This window comes from Pygoscelis adeliae, unplaced genomic scaffold (genome assembly GCF_000699105.1).
Source record: "Pygoscelis adeliae isolate BGI_AS28 unplaced genomic scaffold, ASM69910v1 Scaffold186, whole genome shotgun sequence".
NCBI classification, from domain to species: Eukaryota; Metazoa; Chordata; class Aves; order Sphenisciformes; family Spheniscidae; genus Pygoscelis; species Pygoscelis adeliae.
This window is the reverse complement of record NW_008825071.1, coordinates 9,909,576-9,931,614: the sequence shown is the minus strand read 5'-3', so window position 1 is coordinate 9,931,614 and position 22,039 is coordinate 9,909,576.

Genomic DNA, 22,039 nt, shown 5'->3' with positions numbered 1-22,039 from the left:
GAAAGAAACTGATATCAGTAAGAGTTTTTTTCCAAGTGTATTAACTTCTGGCTACTTCAGGCTAGTTTTCTAATTATTTATTCAATACCCAAATTGGCAATATTTAAATCTCTGCTGGTTTCTTTACTTCTGTTTGTTTAAGATTGCTTAGTGATAGGAATGGAAAGGAAAGGTCCACATGGCTGAAATACAGGTTCAGTTCTGTTCCCTCTGAAAATGATATTCAAGCTTCCATAGACGGCACTAAATTTAAGATAAGACCTTGTGACACCAAATCTAAATGGTATGAAGTTCAAACCAATTCATCACTGAGAGCATTTATCACTGAACACAACAGAGCAATAGAGATATGCAAAATAAAAATCTAACTTGCTATTCATGACTTGTGTCTAGACTCTAGGACTATATCCAACCATTGGAGCAAACAGAAATAATTTTGAGGATGATTTTAAAGCCAATAAGGAAAGATTTTACTGACAGCATATGTCATTTGGAATCAGCTGCTTAACTAGCAATGTGATAATCTCTCTACCATCCTTTTTTTTTTTTTTCTGTTTTTCTTTTCAGATCCTACAAAAAGCCTCCAATGGTTTAACTTCTAGCAGGAAAAATAAAAGAGACTGTAACTTGGCAACTCATCTGTACAATACAGTTTACCTTCACAATATTGTTTCAAAGGCAATCCACAATTCTAATAACAAGGGATACAGTGTAGAAACCACACATATCTTCTAAGTTTAATTTCTGAACAACAGAAATTCTCTGAGGGCTACATTTTAAACTGTCTGCTTATTATAAATGAAATGTATACAAGCAACAAATTATTTCAGAGATGTAAACTCTGTAATCATACTTATGTATATATCTATACACTATAGAAATCAAATACTACAATCATGCATGGGAATAACATCACAGGCATACACATTCCCACTGAAATTACTGGGTTTACTGATCTGTAAAGCTATTTACATATATGACTATTTCTATCTCATGCTCTTAATGACTTGTGCCTGCAAATTACTTTGGTAAATCTTGAAGACTGAGGCTGAGCCTCAATGTTCAATTCAATTGAAATTTAAGACTGACTACCCATAGGTTTATATAAAGTGTTAAAAAAAGGTTTAAAACTAGTTTTAAAACATAATGATACCTTTTTGAAGTTCCTTATGCTCATGTCCATCTTTAGGAATGAAGCTAAATTCAAATAAACATCAGTCTTGGAAAACAGTAGGAATGTAATCCATGGGTTTCCAACTTTTTTTCCCCAAATAACTCAATGACTATCAGATAAAATTTCAACAATATCTATCATCGGGATTTTAAGGCTATATTTAGGTATCTCCCCCCATAATTGAACATTAGAAAAATGTACATTTTCTCACAGTGATTTTTCATTTCCTTTCATGTATTCAACTATGAGGAGGAAATGAAAACAGATGAGTAATGGTGCCTAATGTCCTCTGAACTATATCTCTTTTCCAACCAGGTGAAAGTAGTACAAACTGTCCTTATCTTTGGTGAACAAAAGGTTCAGAGACCTCTCCCACTTTCTTTGATTTTTTGGTTGGTTTTTTTTAAGGTCCCACGGACAGATTCTGTGGAACACAAAGAAAATGCAACGCCATTTTAAAGGAAAATACAGACCCCACCTTTCAATCTATAATTTTATTGTGCATTAAGGGAAAAAACAAACCCTGTTGCTTACTTTGTCACTAATTCTCTTTCATACCACCATGTTTATGCTCTTTTAATCATCCAGGAAGCACTAGAATCTCATGCTAACATTCTGGGGTTTTTGGGAAGAATAAGTTGTCATGGCATACTGCCTTCTAAATCATGCGTTCAAAAGAGAATTGCAGGATATAATCACTTTTTGTTCCTTTCCTCATGAAGGAGTTCTGAAGTTCTTTCACTGAGGGGTAACATTTTATATCAGTATTGGCCAGTCCACATCATCTTATTTTTCTTCCTCAGTACACAGTGCGAGTGGTAACAAACTAAGTGAAAGGAGGTTACAGAAAGACTTTCAGGGTCACAGAAACACTTGGTCTCTGGCTCAAAAAGTACTGATGTATAGATAGATGAATGTTCATTTCCTATTTACTATTGGCACTGAGCCTCACTAAAAGTCCTAAGGACATGTCTTGGACAGACCCCTTTACTGGGAATTCCTGTATTTCACAACCATTTAAAAAATGACGGCATAGACACCAGTCAAAATTTGTTACAGAACACTTTTACAACAAACATTTCTTTACATTTTATCCAGTTTGCTATCAGAAAGGGCTTTGCCAAGCATAAAAATGAATAGTATTTACTGACAATATTTAATAGTAGTAGTCCCTCAAAAATTCACTTTTCCTGTCAAACATCACCACACTAATTATGGGAACACTTTCCCTTTTTAATAAATGATAGGGTTCATTACACTGAAGAGTACAGATCACTTATTAATTCACATGAGTGACAGTGTGAGTCATCAAAAATGCTAAGAGCACTCACTCTAGCGTATCAAAGAAACTACAAAACTCACATCGTTTGTAGCGTATACCACTACATATACCTACTTGCAAAGGAGTTTGCAGAATATAAAATACATAACATGCATGTGCACTCTATGAATAGGAATTAGTTTGTGCACTAAATTACTAACTCTGAAAATATTCCCATTTACTGACAGAGCTTTTTTCACTATCAAGCTGACTACCTCTCTCCAGCTTTCAGTGTCAAATAAGTCAGAAGTTAGTAGAGAATATTATATTTTTTAAGGTATTATCAGAATTACTAGACCCACACTCATCAACCAAGTCACCATTACTGTACACTAACATAGAACAAAAAAAGGGTCCCTTCCCAGGAAGGTCTGGCTCTGTTTACTTAAAATTCAAACAAGTAAGAATCAGAAGTATGCAAAGTGTGGTATATTACATAGCTTGTCTCTCTGTCGTTCTTTTCACTCTATTGCTAAGGTAGAAATAATTCCTGAAACATATATAGATATTACTGTGCTTACCTTTACTGACTTCATGTTTGAAAGCACTGTGCATGGTTTGCAGGATTAGGCCAATAATCATACATGACAATAGGCCCTTTCTTTATCCAGATGACTGAAATAACAATAATCTTCCCCAGGAGCCATTCTTGGGAGATTTCCAGCCTGATTTCACGGACAAAACCAGTTCATATAACTCAAAAAAGTTTCCAAGCCTTTTGATGATTATCCAAGCCTAACTAAAGCCTCAGAACCCTTTGGATGTTCCAATATCCTGGACCTACAGCACATGTACTATAACTTAATATGACAAAAGCTACTTGAATTAATTTGATTTGCATGGTATCTTCATGAGACCCATGCAACAGAGACCATGGGTCCTCATGTCAAAGCTAATGCAATAAGCAGCTCAGCAATTCTTTAAAGTGGCTTTTGTGTTATTTGCAAGGAATCTGTTCTTCTGTGTCCCTGTTGCATCAAAGTGAGAAAATGAAAAAGATTCTGTTCTTTATCATCTTATACTAGAAAATACTTCATCGTATTAGAAAATTCTCTCATGCTCTCTCAAGGGTCATGTGAAGGAAGAAACTGCAATGCACAGCCTGAGTTTATTGAGAGATTAGCTTTTGATGGATGGCACCATGAAAAATGTAAAGCAACAGCATCAGAAATGGTTTGCAAGAAGTTTAGGATACCCATTTATTTTTATTTTCACTTGAGATTCCATCTAAGTGAAAGTAAGGTTTAGGTGAATAGAAGACATAAAGAGACTCATACAAAAACAAATCTTGAAGCTTTTAATACAGTGGTAGATAGTAGCATTGTCCTGCAAAAGATGTTTTCTGTCCTCTAGACAACCGTTGTGTATGTCATAACTCACAAAATAAAAAGCTCACTACTGCTCTGAGAGGGAAAAGTAGAATTATTTATATCGTACATATCACCTTAGTATCTAAGCATGACATACCTGGTATAGCCTCTTTATCAAAGGGATTATGAATTCTAATTTGGCCTAAATTATGGGTAATATTATATATCTATTGTCATGGCATAAATCTGACTGGGGACAAAACAGCAGCACAAAGCTGTAGAATGATAGTGCTACAGTCCTGAACATGCACAACACATTTTAGAGAGATGGTCAAGAAACACTGCATGCTCTCCTCCAAAGCATGCACTGAATCATAGAATCATAGAATGGTTTGGGTTGGAAGGGACCTTCCTTTAAAGATCATCTAGTCCAACCCCCTTGCAATGGGCTGGGACATCATTCACTAGATTAGGTTGCTCAAAGCCCCATCCAACCTGACCTTGAACGCTTGTGATGATGGGGTATCCACAACTTCTCTGGGCAACCTGCTCCTGTATCTTACCACCCTCATTGTAATAAATTTCTTCCTTTTATCCAATCTAAATCTACCCTCTTTCAGTTTAAAACCATTGCCCCTTGTCACTACAGGACAAGACTCCCCCTTTATATATTGAAAGGCTGCAATAAGGTCTCCCCAGAGCCTTCTCTTCTCCAGGCTGAACAACCCAAACTCTCTCAGCCTGTCTTCATAGGAGAGGTGTGCCAGCCCTCTGATCATCTTTGTGGCCCTCCTCTGGACCTGCTCTAACAGGTCCATGTCTTTCTTATACTGGGCACCCCAGAACTGGACACAGTACTCCAGGTGGTATCTCACAAGAGCAGAGTAGAAGGGGAGAATCACCTCCCTTGACCTGCTGGCCACACTTCTTTTTATGCGGCCCAGGATACAGACAGCTATGGTGTTTGTGCAGAGTGTGATTTGCTTTCTGGGCTGCAAGTACACATTGCTGGCTCTTGTCCAATTTTTCAACCACCAGTATCCCCAAGTCCTTCTCCGCAGTGCTGCCCTCAATCCATTCATCCCCCAGTCTGGATTGATGCTGGGGATTGCCCTGACCCAGGTGCAGGACCCTGCACATGGCCTTGTTGAACCTCATGAGGTTTGCATGGGCCCACTTCTCAAGCCTGTGAAGGTACTTCTGGATGGCATCCACTCCCTCTAGCAAATCACAAGATGAAAAATGGTTTTTCATGTTTCACAGATGAAAGATGGTTTTGATTCAGTTCTAACCTTAAAACCAATCAGCAAGACTTCTTTTATATATATTTAATTGTAGCCAGGGCAAACTGTATTTAAACTTAGTCTTCAACATAATGGATTTATATAGTGGAAAGAGGCAGCACTCATAAGGTCGTTTTGAAAGCAGAAACTTATTTTATATTTATCCATACCCATAATCAGTAAGCTGAGACTTTTATTGTTGTTGTTGTTTGTAAAATACAAAGTATATCACATTTCAATTGTATATATTGAAGGCAGATAGTTACAAGCAGGTAGATATTCCCAAAAAGATCATAAAGTTAGGAACATCTTAAGAAATGCTTTTTTACATTTCCCATCTCCTTTCAGTTAAAAAAAAAACATGCAATGCAATTTTTTACATGCAATGAACATGTAGTAGGAAAGTTGACATTTAGCAAAGAAAAGTCTCTTTCATTTGGTTTCAACTTTTCCCTCCCCACAAATACAGAGACATTCTAAATCAAACCAATCAAATGATGCTTCAGGATTTCTTCCTACGTATTGACTGAAATCAATTCTGGATTCACAATTTTCATAAGGAAAATTAAAATTTTCAGTGAAATTGCCATTTTAGTAGATAAGAAGCATGTTGTTTCACCATATTCTCTCTCGTGACAAAATATTCCTTGAGCCAAGATCTCCATCAACCCACCATTTTAACAACAGTTCAAGAAATATTTCTCAGTGGAAAAAGGGACAAAAAACCCAGTAAGTATGACAATGTGCTATGCAAAAGCTTTTGAGATATGCGATGTTGTACAAAGTATACCAATACACAGTTCAAGATGAAAACATAAATAGTAACTGAACAAGTAGCTTGATGAACATAAGAGGGTTCTTTATGATAATTTTTGAAAAACAATCTTTTTTTTGGAGTCTAGAGATAGCCACAAGTCAGTTAAGTAACACAGACTTTTCAAGTAACTTCTAACAAAGATACCTGATCCAGTAACACCATGGGTGAAGAAGAGAGACTGTCCCAAACCTTATCCCTGTGGCCAGCACCTACAAAGCAGAAATACACAAGAATTACATCAAAGGAAACTGGACTAATTTTTTTTCTCTCTACATAAGCTCATTCCGTTTAGAAATTAGCAAATACCTCCCCATTCACAATTAATTATCTGTGGTTGCAAGTTATCAAGATTTCTCCAGCAAGTCCTCTCAGATGGATTATTTCTTTCAAGGGAAACCCAATTTCAATCACATATTAAACATACCCTTCCACCCCACTGGACATTTTTAAAGAGCTTCCCTTTTTATCATCATCAAACCTATGGACTTTGAAATCCTGATGGAATTGAACCCAAACTCCAAATACTTCTTTAAGCAGCCGTGACAAGGTAGGGTGCTGAAAAATGGAAACAATGAAGGATTAAGCCCGTTTTACTACACCTCCATGGCCAGAAGAAAAGGCAGCTCTGAAGCTCTGTGCCAGCACCGGCCATCGTTCACCAAAGAGCACAACGATCAGCACGTCCCGTCGGGGCACGCGGAACCTAATCTGTGGGGTGCTCGTCCTCCTTCCAACATGCCACAGCCACCTTTGACACCCTTTCAGGACCACACTTGTGTAGGCCTGGCAAGCCAGCAACAGGGAGGGGGACGAAGGCGAAACGCCCGGTTTGAAGCGGGGTTAGCGATTAACCCCGGCAGCAATGCGGAGAGGCTGGCGGGCCGAGGCAGGCCACGGCGGCCCCACTGCCTGCTGGGGGTTGCTAGGCAACTCGGGCCTACCGCTGCTCCCGGGGCCTTCGGCACAGGCTGAGGGGTTTCAGGGAGCTGGGGAGGGGGGAGGGGGGGAACAACCCCAGTGTCACTCTTCTTTCTAATTCAGAACATTCAGTGGGTAGCAGGTTTTTTGTGGGTTTTGGTGTGGGTTTTCGTAATGTAACTGACAAAATCTGGCAACAATGCACAGTGTAAAAAGTGACATTTTGACTCTAAGGGAAGAATTATTTGCAATTTGTTTTGAACAGAAGCTTAGTTCATGTCAGATGTGAACCTCCAGACAATCATTAGTTTAAACTGCCTGCTATGTGTTTAAAAATTTCAGTCAATTTAGAACTGATCTGAATTGCAAATGGGATGGTAATAAGCCATTAGGGAACAACATATCTCTCTCTCACACTTGCAACCCTCTGCTTTAAGGGGCCTCGGCTGCACTGAAATATGAAAATACCGTTTTAGTTATGCACGCTGCCGACAAACATGGAAATGTAGGAGGTCCAGACTCAGAAAGCTGCTCTCGGAGGAGAGGACCAGGAGCTGCCACAGGAGCAAAGAAATGGGTGTAACCCCTGCTTTGAACAAGAGGCAGCAGTCAGTTTTCCACAGGATAAATAGTCTGACTTGCTGATGGCACAGTAAAACATGGGCCTGGCATCTGACTAGCGCTTGGTTATTTTGATTTCTGAGGATCTGAGGCATTTCTCATCCTCCGTGAAACCATTTTTGTGAACAAGTGTGGGCTTTGCATCACCTAAGGTTTTCTCCACAAAGCTACCTGTATTTCCTCAAAATTAGCTGTCTAACAACCTTCTGTGTTCAAATGAGTGAACAGACAATTTTTTTCATTCTTGAGCTTTCAGCTCAAGACAGTACTCTGCGATACACAGATCCATTGACTACGAGGAAGTCTGCACAACTAAAACAAAGTAAATACCTTTTAGATGACAGCATTAAGCATAATAGGTCCTATCCCAAGTATCTTTTCCCACTGAAGAACATTATAAATCACCTACTGATGTTTTATAGGTGTTTTATAGGTAGAAAGACTTTCTTCTACAGCCCTATAGCCACTCTACAGCCACTCTTGGGTAGCTGTCACTGTTTTTTTACACTGCCTCACAAAATTATGTACCTTATAAAACTCATCTATTTCATGGTTTCTTGAGTTTGCAGCTGAGGCTGACTCCACGTCTCACCATACCAGCTGATAAGCAACCTACTCTCTACATTCAAGCAGATGCCCATGCAGCTATGATGAGGGGAGAAATGCAGACTTCTGATCTGCATCTGTAAAAGTTGAATGCTGGTACCTTAGTACCAACCAGTGCAGTAGATGTTCCCACACCATTGGATACTCTTGCAACCCTGGAGCCGATCAGTTTCCTAATGGGATTCTGGGACTCCTTCCCCCCTGAAGCTATATGTCTAAATACAGCTCCTGGAGATTTTGTTTCTAGAGAACCTCTTTGTTGAGGGGGAACTAGCCCAGAGACACCTACAGCAGACCGCAGAGACTCTGCAGAGTCTCACCTCACGGGACATCCAGCTGACCCAAATGCTGCTGTGTTACCACACATGCTGGACTGAATATCTCCAGAACATGCCTTCATTCTTAGGAGAGCATTAAAGTGGATATTCCTTTAATTCTTCCATGGCACATCCACTCAATCCCCTATGCTTTTCAGAGATAACACTTTAAAATTGCTGACTGCAGGTGAATTTGGATATTACACCACATCTCAGCTTTCCTCAAGGTTCATGTCAGCTTCTGTCCGACTGGCAGTATGCTAGAAAGGGGATTGCTTGCACAGTACCTTTACTGAACTGCCATGCAGCGGAAAGGAAACGGGCAAGGTCAAATAGGTCAAAGTTATACTGCTGAGCCAGAGACTTTGCATAAGAAGGGGGGAGCTAAGCAAGGAAAATGCAGCTCAGGTACAACTATGGGAGCAGATGAGTAGTACAAGAGCTTGATTAACCAGCTTCCCACCCAGGACTGAAAAAAGCCTCTCAGTCTGAGCCTCTCTGCCTCAAACTGGACCTGCTAGCACACATTTAAACTAACCTTTATATGGGCTAATTCTATTGACACAGTTTTCTAAGTCTTGGTGTATATATACATATAAATATACACATGTATAACTTATTCCCCTTTGACACTTGAAAGAAATTCTATTGCGTGAATATTAAAAACAAAGTGATAAAATATTTTCAATATTCAAAATTTCATGTAAAAAGGCTGTAGCAATATGAATAAGCTTCAGACAGGAAAACCTGAGTTTTTGTTTCGGATTACTTCTTCAAGGACAGGTACACCTAAAACTACTTGAGCATGCAAACTTTGCAGACAACTCTGCACCAGCAAAAGTAAAGAATTCAGAACTCTCTATTTCCTGGGAACACAGCAGACTATTCATCTCCCTCAAAGCCACATGAAGTAAATTAATCCTTTCCAATTATCCTTGAAAGGTATATTTGGGGTAACAATTCCCTGCTTTCATACGAACATGTGTGGAGATTCCACTCATTTTAGTGAGATAAAAGAAGTTTCCAATTTGGATCTTTGAAAAGGTCTGACATTCAGTATTTATTATTATAGCAAAAATTAAGAACAGTCCTACTGAACACTAATATTTAAAGACTTACTCCTTTCAGAAGTGATATTATGACACAGGACAATTAATATATTCCCAGAAGTATATCTTTCAAGCAAAAAAATTTCTGTGATAAATACAGAATTAAAGATGGTATTATATGTTAATTCAGATGGAAATGGAGTAGTTAAATACTTCCAGATCTAAATTCTAGCTACTTACAATTTTGCCAGCAATTGCAAAGTAATAAAAAAAAGAATATTCAAGCTTTCCTATCATTACATTGGGTTTAAGGAAGACAGCACACAGAATAAGATACTCAGAATCTGGCAAAATATTGTAAGGGGGGAAAAAATATAGAAATCCTTTGCTCTCTGTTCTTTTTTTAGTGACTTTAGGCAGTTGTATATTTTTGCGTCTTTAGATGAGGTATTCAATATTCATTCCATCAATTACTCTGGCAAAGTGTGTACATGTCAAAGTGCATGCTCTAAACATATTTTATTTTCCACACACAAATTATTTAATCATCATAAATGGGTTCTTGCATGTACAAGTTACCCCCTGCACATACACCTGCATAATCTGGCAGTTTAAAGATATATACTATATAGGGAAACTGTTGAGATTTACATATCTGCTCCATTTACATTTGAAAACTGACTTCCAGGTACAGGGTTCTTATCCTTATTTGACATGTGGCACAGGCCAAAGATCTGCAGTTGTATTTACTGAAAGGAAACCAACACAAACAGTGAAAGGCAAAGATATGAGCAACTGGGGAGATGTGATTTCTTGGACTTTTAAGCATGTGTGTGTGTGTGATGGTCCTACACTTTTTGTGTCAGATATTTGGCTATCTAAATATTACTTTTTACATGACATAGTCCTGAGAGCATGAAGTATAAATTATCATATATCAGTTATGAAAAGATAGTCATGTGAATGGAATCTGAAAGACAAACAATCATCTCTCAGCTGCAACTGAACATAATCCAAACACAGAGTAATATTTTGGTTTGGTTAAAGAAGAATGCTACAGGAATCAAAGGCTCAGACCTACATTCCTTCCTTGTGTGGATACTCCTATTGACTTCAGTGGGATGGCTAAAGTAATATGGTATAAACAATCAATCAATACTATATTTTAATCCCCAGAGAATACCAACATAGGTGTATGACATTCATGTGTATAAAAAATACAGAAGAGAATATTATTGGCAGTAACACTGACCTGACTTACTTGAAAACAGAAACGAGGAAAGCTTTGTTCTTTGCATCCCCAATTGCCTTGTATCAGCTAACTGGGTCACAGGTTTCAGCACGAAGTAGAGACCAGATCACCATCTGCTAAGTAAAAATTGGCGTAATACAGAGTAGATGATTCATGAGGGGAAAGCCACATATATTTTGTCAGTGCAGAATTGAGTAAAGCAGGGAGAAGAATTCTCCCCTCAGAATAATTAATATTCTATCTCTCAATGCACCCTACAGATAACCCAAGGATTGTCTGGCTCCACTGAAGGTTCACAGCAAAGCCACAAAGAAATCTGATGTATATGCTTCACTAGGACTGGATGCATTACCTATATGAGGTTCTGCACTGAGATTGTCCTCCCTCTTGATACTCAGACTAGACACTAACATAGCATTACCCTCATTCACCTTGTGCAACTCCTTTGGGCTAGTGGCAATGACGTTAACTTGCCATAGAAGAGCAGTCTGTAAAATTGCCGGGAAGTACAGAACTATAGTGCAAAGATATCCATTCTCTCAAGTAAAAGCAAGCAAAGACAGGTTTAGGTGATATGCAAATCAAGCCTTGAAAAACATAGTCCTTGAAGGTAGGTCCCTGGAGGGATCTTTTATATTGAAATAAATTTTAATCAACATACTCAAGGTTCAAATTGTGAAAATTCCATTCTTGACCCTAAATCTGTCTCTGTCATTGCTAACAGATATTGAAGAGGTTTCCTAACCAGTAGTTCAAATGGTAAACACTTCTAGAAATGTCTTTGTGTGGAAATACTGATATGCACTCCTTTCATTAGAAGGGTTTCATGGCCTTTTCCAAATAGAGGAATTGTAAAGAAAAGCACTACACACTGATATTCATTCAAATTCTTCCAGAGAGCAGTAAATTCTTACCACGGTACCCCCAGAGGGATGACAGAGAAGTTTTGGAGACAGAGTCCCACCTCTTACAGTGTTGCTGATTTCAGAGTACACAGCTGAAGTCCATCCAAACTGCTTCGTGGTGTCCTGTTGTTGAATCCATACCACGCCTGCTGTGGTAGATAGAACCTGCTGTACTTCCCATAAAGTTGGAGCTGAACGTGGTATTGCATACAAGAGGTGATGTATAAACGCAGACTTGCACAAAGCCACATATGGTTTCCACAAAAGAAAGATGGAAAAAATCAAGGCAGCTGCTTCCCACAACCACCACCTGGATGCAGGAAGGGGGAAATCTGCAAGAAGAGTGAGTGCCTCCTCCGTGCATATCTACAGAGTTCAATCCAGCCCTTCATTTCCCATCTTCCGAACATGGTTTTTATTCAGTCAAAGAATGAGACATGACAGAATGCATGTGGATATGGGATAACATGTGCCTTAGGGCTAGTAACAGAGGGAGGTGAAGGTAGCAACCCCAAATGTGAAGGTGAAGACAATGATGCAAAATGCAGTTCATCTCATGCAGACACAAGCCTAGAAGCCCTGTTATTGTGAACATAAAAAATCTTGAACAACACCCTCCACCCCCCCTTTCCCTTATGAATCTGTGTAAAATCCCCATTGATACAAAATAGAACATAAAGTAAGAAGCGGACAAAAATAATCACAAAAACCCTGCTTTTAAAGCTGAGCAGGTCATGCTATGGTAATGTACAGAAAGGAATGACTATGTTCCTGGATCACAGCGTTATCAAATGACTGCTCAGAGACAGAATGCAGTGTGAAGCTATAACGTCCTGCTGTATGTCATTTTGGTCATTGCTGTCCTCTCTGCTTCATTCACTTTGCTGAACTGGCATGTGGGTGGGACACAGCTGACATTTATTTTCATTCTATTTCATTAATGCACAATGTTAAACTGCTTTATTCTTGCTAACGTGTCCAAGCCTCCAAACTCAGTCGTATACACATAGTTTTTCCCTCAGTGCTATGACATGGTTTAAGAAAGATGGGATTGGACACACAAATAAGGATTTATGTGAGTAAGACCAGGTCTCATGCTTAAAATATGTTTAAGGTACGTATCTGTTTCACAGTGAAGCACGAAATTATACTGGGAGTAATTGTTCCTGTAGTGGGTTTTAACACTCTGCCAAGCAACAGACAGATCAGTCCTAACATGTTAGTATTTACAGTATAGTCTTTTTTTTTTTTTAATTCTAACATGCTGCTATTTGAAAAATATAAACCAAAATGACACAAATACAATCACTATTAATATTCCACAAAGCTACTTTGCAGCTTTTCTTTCTGCTTCATAGTGACTTGGTAAAATTTATCTGTTTCATTCTTGAAGAACTTTTACATAGGAAAAAGGGGACTTGTTATTCAGAGACTGACACTTCTCTTCCATTCCTTTCCCTCCCCCTCTAAAAAGGCAAGCTGCAAGACAGAAATGTAAAATCTCTCATGGTATAAAACAAGAGTTTTGCTTTGTTCCTAATATGGAAAGATGTTGGGAGCTGGGAATGCTAGGGTTTTTTGGTTGTTTGTGGGTTGTTTTAGTTTTTTTTTTTTTAAATAATTTAGCAAAATAAGAACTTTTGCAAATGGTTTTCCCTACAGCTTGGGAGGCCTACAGCATAGCTGAGTGCTTAGAAACTGGCCATTCTGTAGCTGGGCTATGTCTGATAAATAGAATATATCTAGGAAACTGGGAAATATTACTTGAAATATCAAGGAGTGTTTCCAAGACAAGCCATCCACCGGAGAGGCAATCCATCTGTCCGTGTATCTATGCGCCTTATATGACTCTTGAAAATACTATTCCCAGATATTAAGGCCTGCCTCATCTTTAATATCCTCGTTAGGACAGGATAAGGATTCATCCACAGAGCAGTAGTACAAAAGATGACATATCTTCACGATTCAAGGAGGTAGATGGTGTGATTACAAAGCAGTCACTTGGCTCACTGCCTGGAGCAGCTGGAGAGGACTGGTGTGAGGAGTACCAAGAAGGATGGACTTCAGCAAGGTGGTGGGCAAACAGAAAGCCAACAGTAGACTGGATCCTTCCTGTTGAAAAAGATGGAGAAAGATCAGCAGTTCGGAGGTAGTTATGGAGCATGCACTACCAGAAGAAAAGAAGATTGTGGGGACAGATATGTGTTCTAAGGGCTAACCTTAAACACAGCTGTGCACTTTGCTGGCATACAAGCCTAACATACTTAATCGGGTGATATATGCAATGTAGAATACAGAAGCATAAATGTCTATCTTTTGGTACTAAGTTCGTTATCATTAGAATTAGATATGTCATCTATACCCAGTATGCATTATTTTACTCATCATTACATATTTATTCCTTTATCAGATTTTTGTTTAAATGAGCTTCACTGAACACAAAAGACCTGAATAATTTGATATGCAATAAATGTGTCCTTGTAGCCTTATTATTTCCTTAAATAGAGAAAAGAATATGGTTAGATTAGCTCAAATGACAATTCACTCTTATATTAGGTTCACTAGGTTACAGAGGGAAACATGCATGCACTCCCAAGTGAAAGGGTTCAAAAAAATGACAGAAGGTATAGTTAATTAGTTGACTGGATTATTCAATCCTTGCATAAAGGCATGAGCTCTGCTTTAGTGAAGAAGCAAGCACTCGCAGAAGTTAATGTCTTGGAGATTCTTCTTTAAACATTTTAGACCCTTGTCAAAATTATAATTGCATTCATATGAGATTTCCTGTATTCGGTATAATGGGGGGTTGATCTTTTTTCACCTGGTAGGAGTTTTTCAGCTAGAAAAGGGAACCCAATAAATGGAACAAAACACAGGTGGACGACATGCATCAGGAACAATTGTGTAGGTGCTATACAGAACACCTTGCAAAAACGTTACTTGTCTCAAAGGCACTTACAGCATGAGAGTGGGACAAAAAAATGACAAATGGAAAAAGACAGACAGATGGAAGAACAAAGAAGCAGAGACACAGTTGGTCAGTGTGATAGGCAGCATTCTCAGCACATCCCTAGTCTGACAGCTGTCAAAATTTTAATAAACTCCATGGCAAAAGAGAGTTTTAAAGAGGCAGCTAAGGAAAATCTCTTACAAAAAAGTGAGGTGAGACAAGCTAAAAATCTAAAATCTGTGAAACGTTTAGCTTTTTTGCTCTGAAACCCTTTACTTCTAAGGGAATAAAAATAAAGAAAATTGTTTGTTTTTCTGATGTCTGGATTGCTAGATCCATACCCCAGCATGACACGCTTTCTTCTCATTCATTGATGGTCTGTATTGTCTTAATGCAATTGAAGAAACCCTTATTTTCACTTCAGATTCCCTCAACTCTCAGAAAATTGACATGCCGTCCCTATAAGAAGAATGCTCCTTTTGCTCTGAACACATGTTTACCATCTCCAGGCACGCCAGACATTTGCAGGGTGTCAGCTGTGAAGGAAACATGAATAAGTTCACATGATCAACAGCTGCACTGTGAAAATGCCTGTGGGGATGGGGAAATATTCTAGACCCCTACCCATCAGCTCTACACGTCGTGAAGTGATTAAAAGAATGAGCCTAAGAGCTACCAGGAAAACAACAGTTATTTAGGGAAGAAAAAAGACAGGAACCAATTTTCTATGACATTCAGAAGGGATGAGATTATATTACTTCAGGACTCTTGTACAACAAGTATTCCTAACAGCACCCTTTTTTCAAAATTAATCTAAGCAGCAAAAATCAAACCTGGACTTTGAAACAGTGGTATTATGAGCCATAATGTTGTCTGAAAACCTACCAGTAATCCTTCTAGCTATATACAGAACCATATACAGTTTTTCTGGAGCTTGTGAACACTTTGTGAGCTCTTGCTTCATTTACTAAGCCAGAACTAAATACAACAGACTTTCCAAAACAAGGCTCCATCATTTAGCTCTCCACTTTATATCCAGAACTCATTAGGACAATATTTGCAATCAAATCATAGTGACTTAAAATGCACTTTTAAATAGTATGTTATTGTTTGCAAAGACCAATGTCGTGGTTTAACCAACCAAATATAAAGAGACTCATGCAAAACAAAGTTTGATTTACAAATGAAGAAATACTGAAATTAGCATTGCTGTTTGTTTCCCTTTAGTGTCCACACCCTCCCAACTATTCTGCGTGTAAAACTGGATGAAGAACAAACATCTTGGGAAGTCTACTATTGATCTAAATCACTAATAGGATGCCCTATAGAATAATAGAAATGCTGGGGGGTGGAGACAGAATATAAATTAAGGGAAGCAGAATTATTCATAATGGAAGCTACTCTTGTCTCCCTAGGATTCAGCATCTTAGATTTATGTTTGCTTCCTCTCACTGGTCTGCCTCATTTCTATTGTTTTGTTTCTGCTACTACCCAGCAGGCTCTAGCAAAAAGGTGTAATTTGCACCTGCTTTTAAAAAATATCATATTAGTGACAGCTCTATTATTTCAAGTAATCCAGGCTGAAGTTCTGCAAATGACTTCTAAGTCAAAAAAGAAACCTTCATATAGCCTTCAGTAAGCATGGATACATTTGGTATTAGGGTGTCATTCCCCTTTGCACACCCAGGCTGCCCAAGAACAGGATTTGTAGCTGCTACTCCAAAGATCTATTGGAGGAAAATTGGCTCACTGCATTTGAGGATGCTTCTCACTTACAAAAGAGTGGTAGTTTGGCATGTTGCAAATCGCTGTGCTACAGCAAGCACAGACAAACTTTGGCACCTTGTCAGCGATTCCTGACCCTGTGTTAGGCAGTATTACACTGGCAAGATATCTACTCAAGCACATAGGTGGCAGAGTCATTTTCCACAAGTCTCACAGGTAAGAACCAGATACTGTCCCCGTAAACTGGAGACAGTTGAACATACTTTATTAATACTATAGTAATAATATTAATAATAGGGAAGATCTTATCACCATGTTCGAGTATTTAAAGGGTGGCTACAAAGAAGATGGATACTCCCTTTTCACAAGGAGTCACACGGAAAAGAGGAGGGGTAATGGGTACAATTTACTCCTGGGGAGATTCCGATTGGACAGAAGAGGACAATTTTTCACAATGAGAACAACCAGCCATTGGAATAATTTCTTCAGGCAAGTGGTGGATTCCCCAACATTGGACACTTTTAAGATTCAGCTGGACAGGGTGATGGGCCATCTTGTCTAGACTGTGCTTTTACCAAGAAAGTTTGGACCAGACGATCCTTGAGGTCCCTTCCAACTTGGTATTCTATGATTCTATGAATATTGATAATACCCATCTCCAAAACCTCTCCTGACATTTAAGGGGCCCCTGTTTGAAGGCTAATTTCAGTAATAGATTTTATTGGTTTCCTACATGGTTGCCCTCCTCTGTATGTAAGGTATCAGTTGTCTGATGTGTAGTTTACCAAGTTGTCATTCTCCACCACGTGGACCCAAAGCCAGTCTTGTACAATGAGTTTCAACAACTACAATGAAAACATTCTCAGGTCAGAGCACTGCAGAGATTTTACTTGCTGATGTCACGCTGATGAGTTCAAAAGGTTCCGGTCAATCTGCAATATTACCCTGCCACCCCCTAAGATAACATCCATGAGTGGTCATACTGAAATGCATACATACTTTAAGAACTGTGCAAACATTTCATAATTAATGTTTGGATAAATGACCACTAGATTTGTTTATTTAAAAGTATTCCAGTTAAACAAGGGCTCATCATTCTGCTTTTGCTCTCTACCGGTAAGACATTCCCTTATCAATGGAACACATTAAAAACCAAAGAATTTTCTGGGCTGCAGTCCTTGAGTTTGTTGATGATAGATCCTTCCTCTCCTCTCTATTGTTGAGACACTGTCCTGCGGATACCCATCTAAGCATATGTTAAAGGCAAAAACATCACCCAACTTCCATTTGGTATTATCAAATCTGCAGAAACCACTCCCCATTCAAGAAGTAACCATTAGACTTGAAAAAGCCAACTACATAAGGAAAGAATCTCAGACTATCACAAAACAACTCTCCATTTCAGTTTGCCATGAGAAAAATTAGAAATCACTATGAAAATATCTATCATAGACAACCACTGATGTAAATCATAAACAGAGAAGTCCATGTCAGAGAATGCATCCTGCTTCTCACTTATACGAGGGCATAACTGGACTTTTCCTTGTGTTTATTATTACGATTATTTATGCCCTCGACTTTAGGTACAGGGCAGTCACTGAAAGGAAGATATTACCTCTGCCCTGAAGAATTTTCATTCTAAACTGGACACTGGCAACGCAGCTCAAATATGTATTTGAGCAGGCAAATTTGGGCCTTGAGGGGAGAAGGAATGCTTTACACAGGAACTAAAGTATTGGTTCGCTCTAAAGAACTATCTGGTCCGTCATCGTGTTTCTAACAATGGCAAATGGGAGATGTTCAGAAAAAGACCATTAGAGATAGGCAGCTCTCTTATTCTCAGGTCCTCTGTAGGCAGGAGGCGATGGACCTTCTGGAGTGGACATTGGATGCAACCATCACATTGAACATTACTGTGGGCCTGTTCTGCACAAACATGGATATTCTTACTTTAAAACTCTTAAACTTTTGTTTTCCAAAACTGCCAGCTGCAGTGAGTTCCGCAACTTGTTGTGTGACAATGATTTCTTTTTGTTTGCTTTAGATCCTTCCTTAGCTGGAAGGATCAGAAAAAAGTCTGCTAAGAAGAGGTTTAATTTGTGTTCATAAGAGTTAAAGATAGTGAAGAAGAAAAGAGGAACTGTCTACCTGATAGCAATCAGGAATGGGGAATGAAGTGCAAAAGCAGTAAAAATGATTCAAGATGACAATCAGAAAGGAATTTGTCTCAATGTTACAAATAGCACAAATTCTCCTATAGTATTCTACTAATACCAGTAAAATCTTTGCTAAAAACACCAACTTACCTTCACTGAGATACGTGAAAGAGCATATTTCATCCTCACATTTTATTACTGACGTAGCTTCAAGAAATAAGTACGTTTATTTGACCAAAAATAAAAAAAATAATCTAATTTCTCTTAAATCTAGTAACATTGGAGAAGCTTGGTTTTATCTACAGAGGTTAAGGTGACTGTAGACTTTTGAAAGAATTGCTTAGGTGCATTTCTGCCAACAGGCACTTTTTCTACGACGCTAGCAGTTTCGTCACGAAGTCAATCTGCCTCACAAACTTCTATGAGTGGAATCTTCACCTTTTCTTCCAAAGAAAAAGAACTTTGGCTGAAGAACCATCCTTTAATTTCAAGTCAAAATACTGAATTGAAGCAAAACTCTACTCAAAACTCTTCACAGAACTTAACTTGCATTTTAGAAAGTGGCATTACCCTGTACGAGAGGAAAGATGTTACAGAGCAGAAGTATATTACGCAGTGGTTTCAGGCTTTGCAAAGAAGGGTTTGGGGTGAATGGGTGCTGTTGCTGAGCAAACAGTGATGCTCTGTCACTCTAATCATTGCTGCTTGTTCTATGTATGGAGATGGGTAAAGGGAAATGAAACTCCCCAGGTCTGGAGAGAATACTGAATGTAAAATTTTATACTGGAAGTACAGGGATACATTCAGAAAAGAAAATTTAATACCTTTTGTAAATCAAGACAGATTAAGTTCAAGTACAACTACAAAAGATTAACCCCAATCTTTGAGAAAAAAAATGCACAATTTTATGTGATCTGCTGGAAGCGCTATTTTTTCCCCTTCATCATTCCTCCCTCCAGCTTTTCTTCAATGATCTCTCCATAAAAGGGGAAGCTGAATGATAGAGTGCACTTGGAATTTGACCTTAAAATCAGATAATGAACCCTGACATCTTCAGCACTTTAAAATTATTCATTATATTTTTTAACTGATGTTTTAGTTATTATCATTGTTACAATGCAGTAGCTTTTAATCAGATTCACATAATTAAATATCCTCTTTCTGACACAAGCTGTGTATCTATCACAGCCTCATTTAAGCCACGTAGCATAAGTTATATCAAGGTAATCAGGAATAACTGATCAAGTTTCCACATACCTAGGACCCAGTTTTCAAAATTCCCTCTGCTGTTTATATTGGATAAGTAGAAAAATGCATTCTTCTGAATGTTCATTTAGACTCTTTTTCAGGGCCATAAGCATTTTCCATAGTTTTCTCCGTCATATTTCCTTCTGGATCCCTCACTTTGTCCCTGTGAATGCTGCATCTGCAAGTGGTTTTTCATCCCTTCTCCCTTGCAGTGCATTATGCTCTGGATTTTATAGCCTCACTGACGCCCAAATGGATGCAGTTCTTCTACCTCCACATCTCACATCGAAACTGAATTCTTTTGTGGTCACTGAAGTGTGATGCTGTCTTAGCTGTGCTGATTAGCATTTGTGGCCATGCAATGTCTCCCTAAACGCAGGGGAGCTGCGAGTAGCCAGATGAGCTGCGAGAGCCAACTCTTATGAACACAAATTAAACCTCTTTTTAGCAGACTTTTTTCTGATCCTTCCAGCTAAGGAAGGATCTAAAGCAAACAAAAAGAAATCATTGTCACACAACAAGTTGCGGAACTCACTGCAGCTGGCAGTTTTGGAAAACAAAACAGGGGAGCTGGGAGTGGCCAGATTTGTTCCAGTCTAAGCTCCTAAACCAACTTCTAGGAAATGCAGAGATAGATAAAGATGCATACTCATGCATGTATATGAGCCTTTTCAGTTAAATTATTAATTGTAGTAATTTCTGTTACTTCTAAGGGGAACATTTCAGTTCTGAATTTCAGGAAATCTAATTTCCATTTGTACCTTTAAAACCTCTCTTTTACTGTGCATAAATGATTGAGAACATTCTTTTCAACTGATGAACTTTTATTATGTAATGTCTGGATGACTAACTGGCCCTGGTGGTTTTGGGAAAAACTGCTTACACAATTCTGCCTAATTAATATGTACGCCCTGACATACATCCTCCAGAGTGTTTGGGGAATGGGTAGTGGTCCATTCAAATATAGGATTGAAGGATCATTAAGATTAACAGCTATTCATGAAGTACTGGAAAGAGCAATCGAAGAGGATGTGAATTATTATCTGTATCGGTTTGGGGCTGAGAAAAAAAGAGAGACCTCCCATAAACTCAGTTTAGAAGGATAAAAGGGAAAAAGAATCCCTTTGTTTAGCACTATATCTGAGATAAAAATAAATAGACTTACTGCTGCAAATACAGCCCCTCTACAGACATGCAGGAAACATTAGAGATCCTCAAGAGGAAGTAGTGGGAGTTTTTTATGACCTTTTTTTTTTAAGAACAATTCTGGTTTTACTCTTCTGATATTCTCAAGCCTCACTGAAACCTTACCTATGACAAAAGGGAGGGCTGTTGAAGTTGGATGTGTGCTTTTGGGATGTTTGGAGGTGATATCTGTTTCTCCATTTGGAGCCATTGCTCTCACTGTGCTAGTTTTTATTGACCCACTTACAGGGTGTTCTCAGGAGGGAAGAGGAGGAGGGAGGGAGGTGCTTCAGTAAGGACAACAAAAGGTGGCCTTTATAAAGCAGCATGTATACTAAGATCCTCTGAGGAGAATTAGGGATTAAAACCAGAGAAAGAAAATACCCTCCAGCCCTTCAAATACAGTAATGAAAAGAAACCACTTTTCCTTCACTCAAATATTTAAAATATTAAAAGTTTGAAAGTTCCCCAAATGGAATCCAATTATTCTCACTACCAGAGGCTAATTTCCCCAACTCTCTGAGCCACTGATGCTCAGCAACCGTCAGAGTGGTTTTGTGCTTAAAATCTAGGGCAGCTGACAGTCAACAGATCTACTTTGCTGAGAGGATTTGCTGTTAATTTTGTCCAGCTTGTTTTTCAGTACCAGTCAATATTTTCCAAGTAAACTCATCCATGAATTCATGTAAAGACTCAACTTAAAGCCCTTAGGCACTGATGGATCTCTTTTTAGCGCTTTAGATGCAGTCCTAACTCAGCAAAAAGGTGGCCATTTTTTGATGCAACTGTAGTAATAATTTATATATTGTTAAATTAATGCACCTATTCGAGCACCTTAAAATGTTGAGGTGTTACTCTCTGCATGTCTTTACCTTAAATGATCAAAAACTGACAGCAGCAGTGTTATTTGTTAGAAAAAGTATATAAAAATCTGACCAGTGCACAACAATGCCACATTGAAATTCTCTATCATTGTCTCAGTGATAATTTAGGGCCAAAAATCAATATACATTCTTTGGAAAGCCAGACAGAGGGTGGGGAGGGGAGGGAAGAAAGGAAGGACGAAAGAGGGGAAGGAAAGTAATTTGATCTCTGACCCATCAAAGTTTTTCTGGTGCATGTGTAACTTTAGGAACCTGAAGAGCTCACTGAGGTAACACAGTGTTAGCCAGCTAAAGCCAGAGTCATCAGGCAATCTTCAG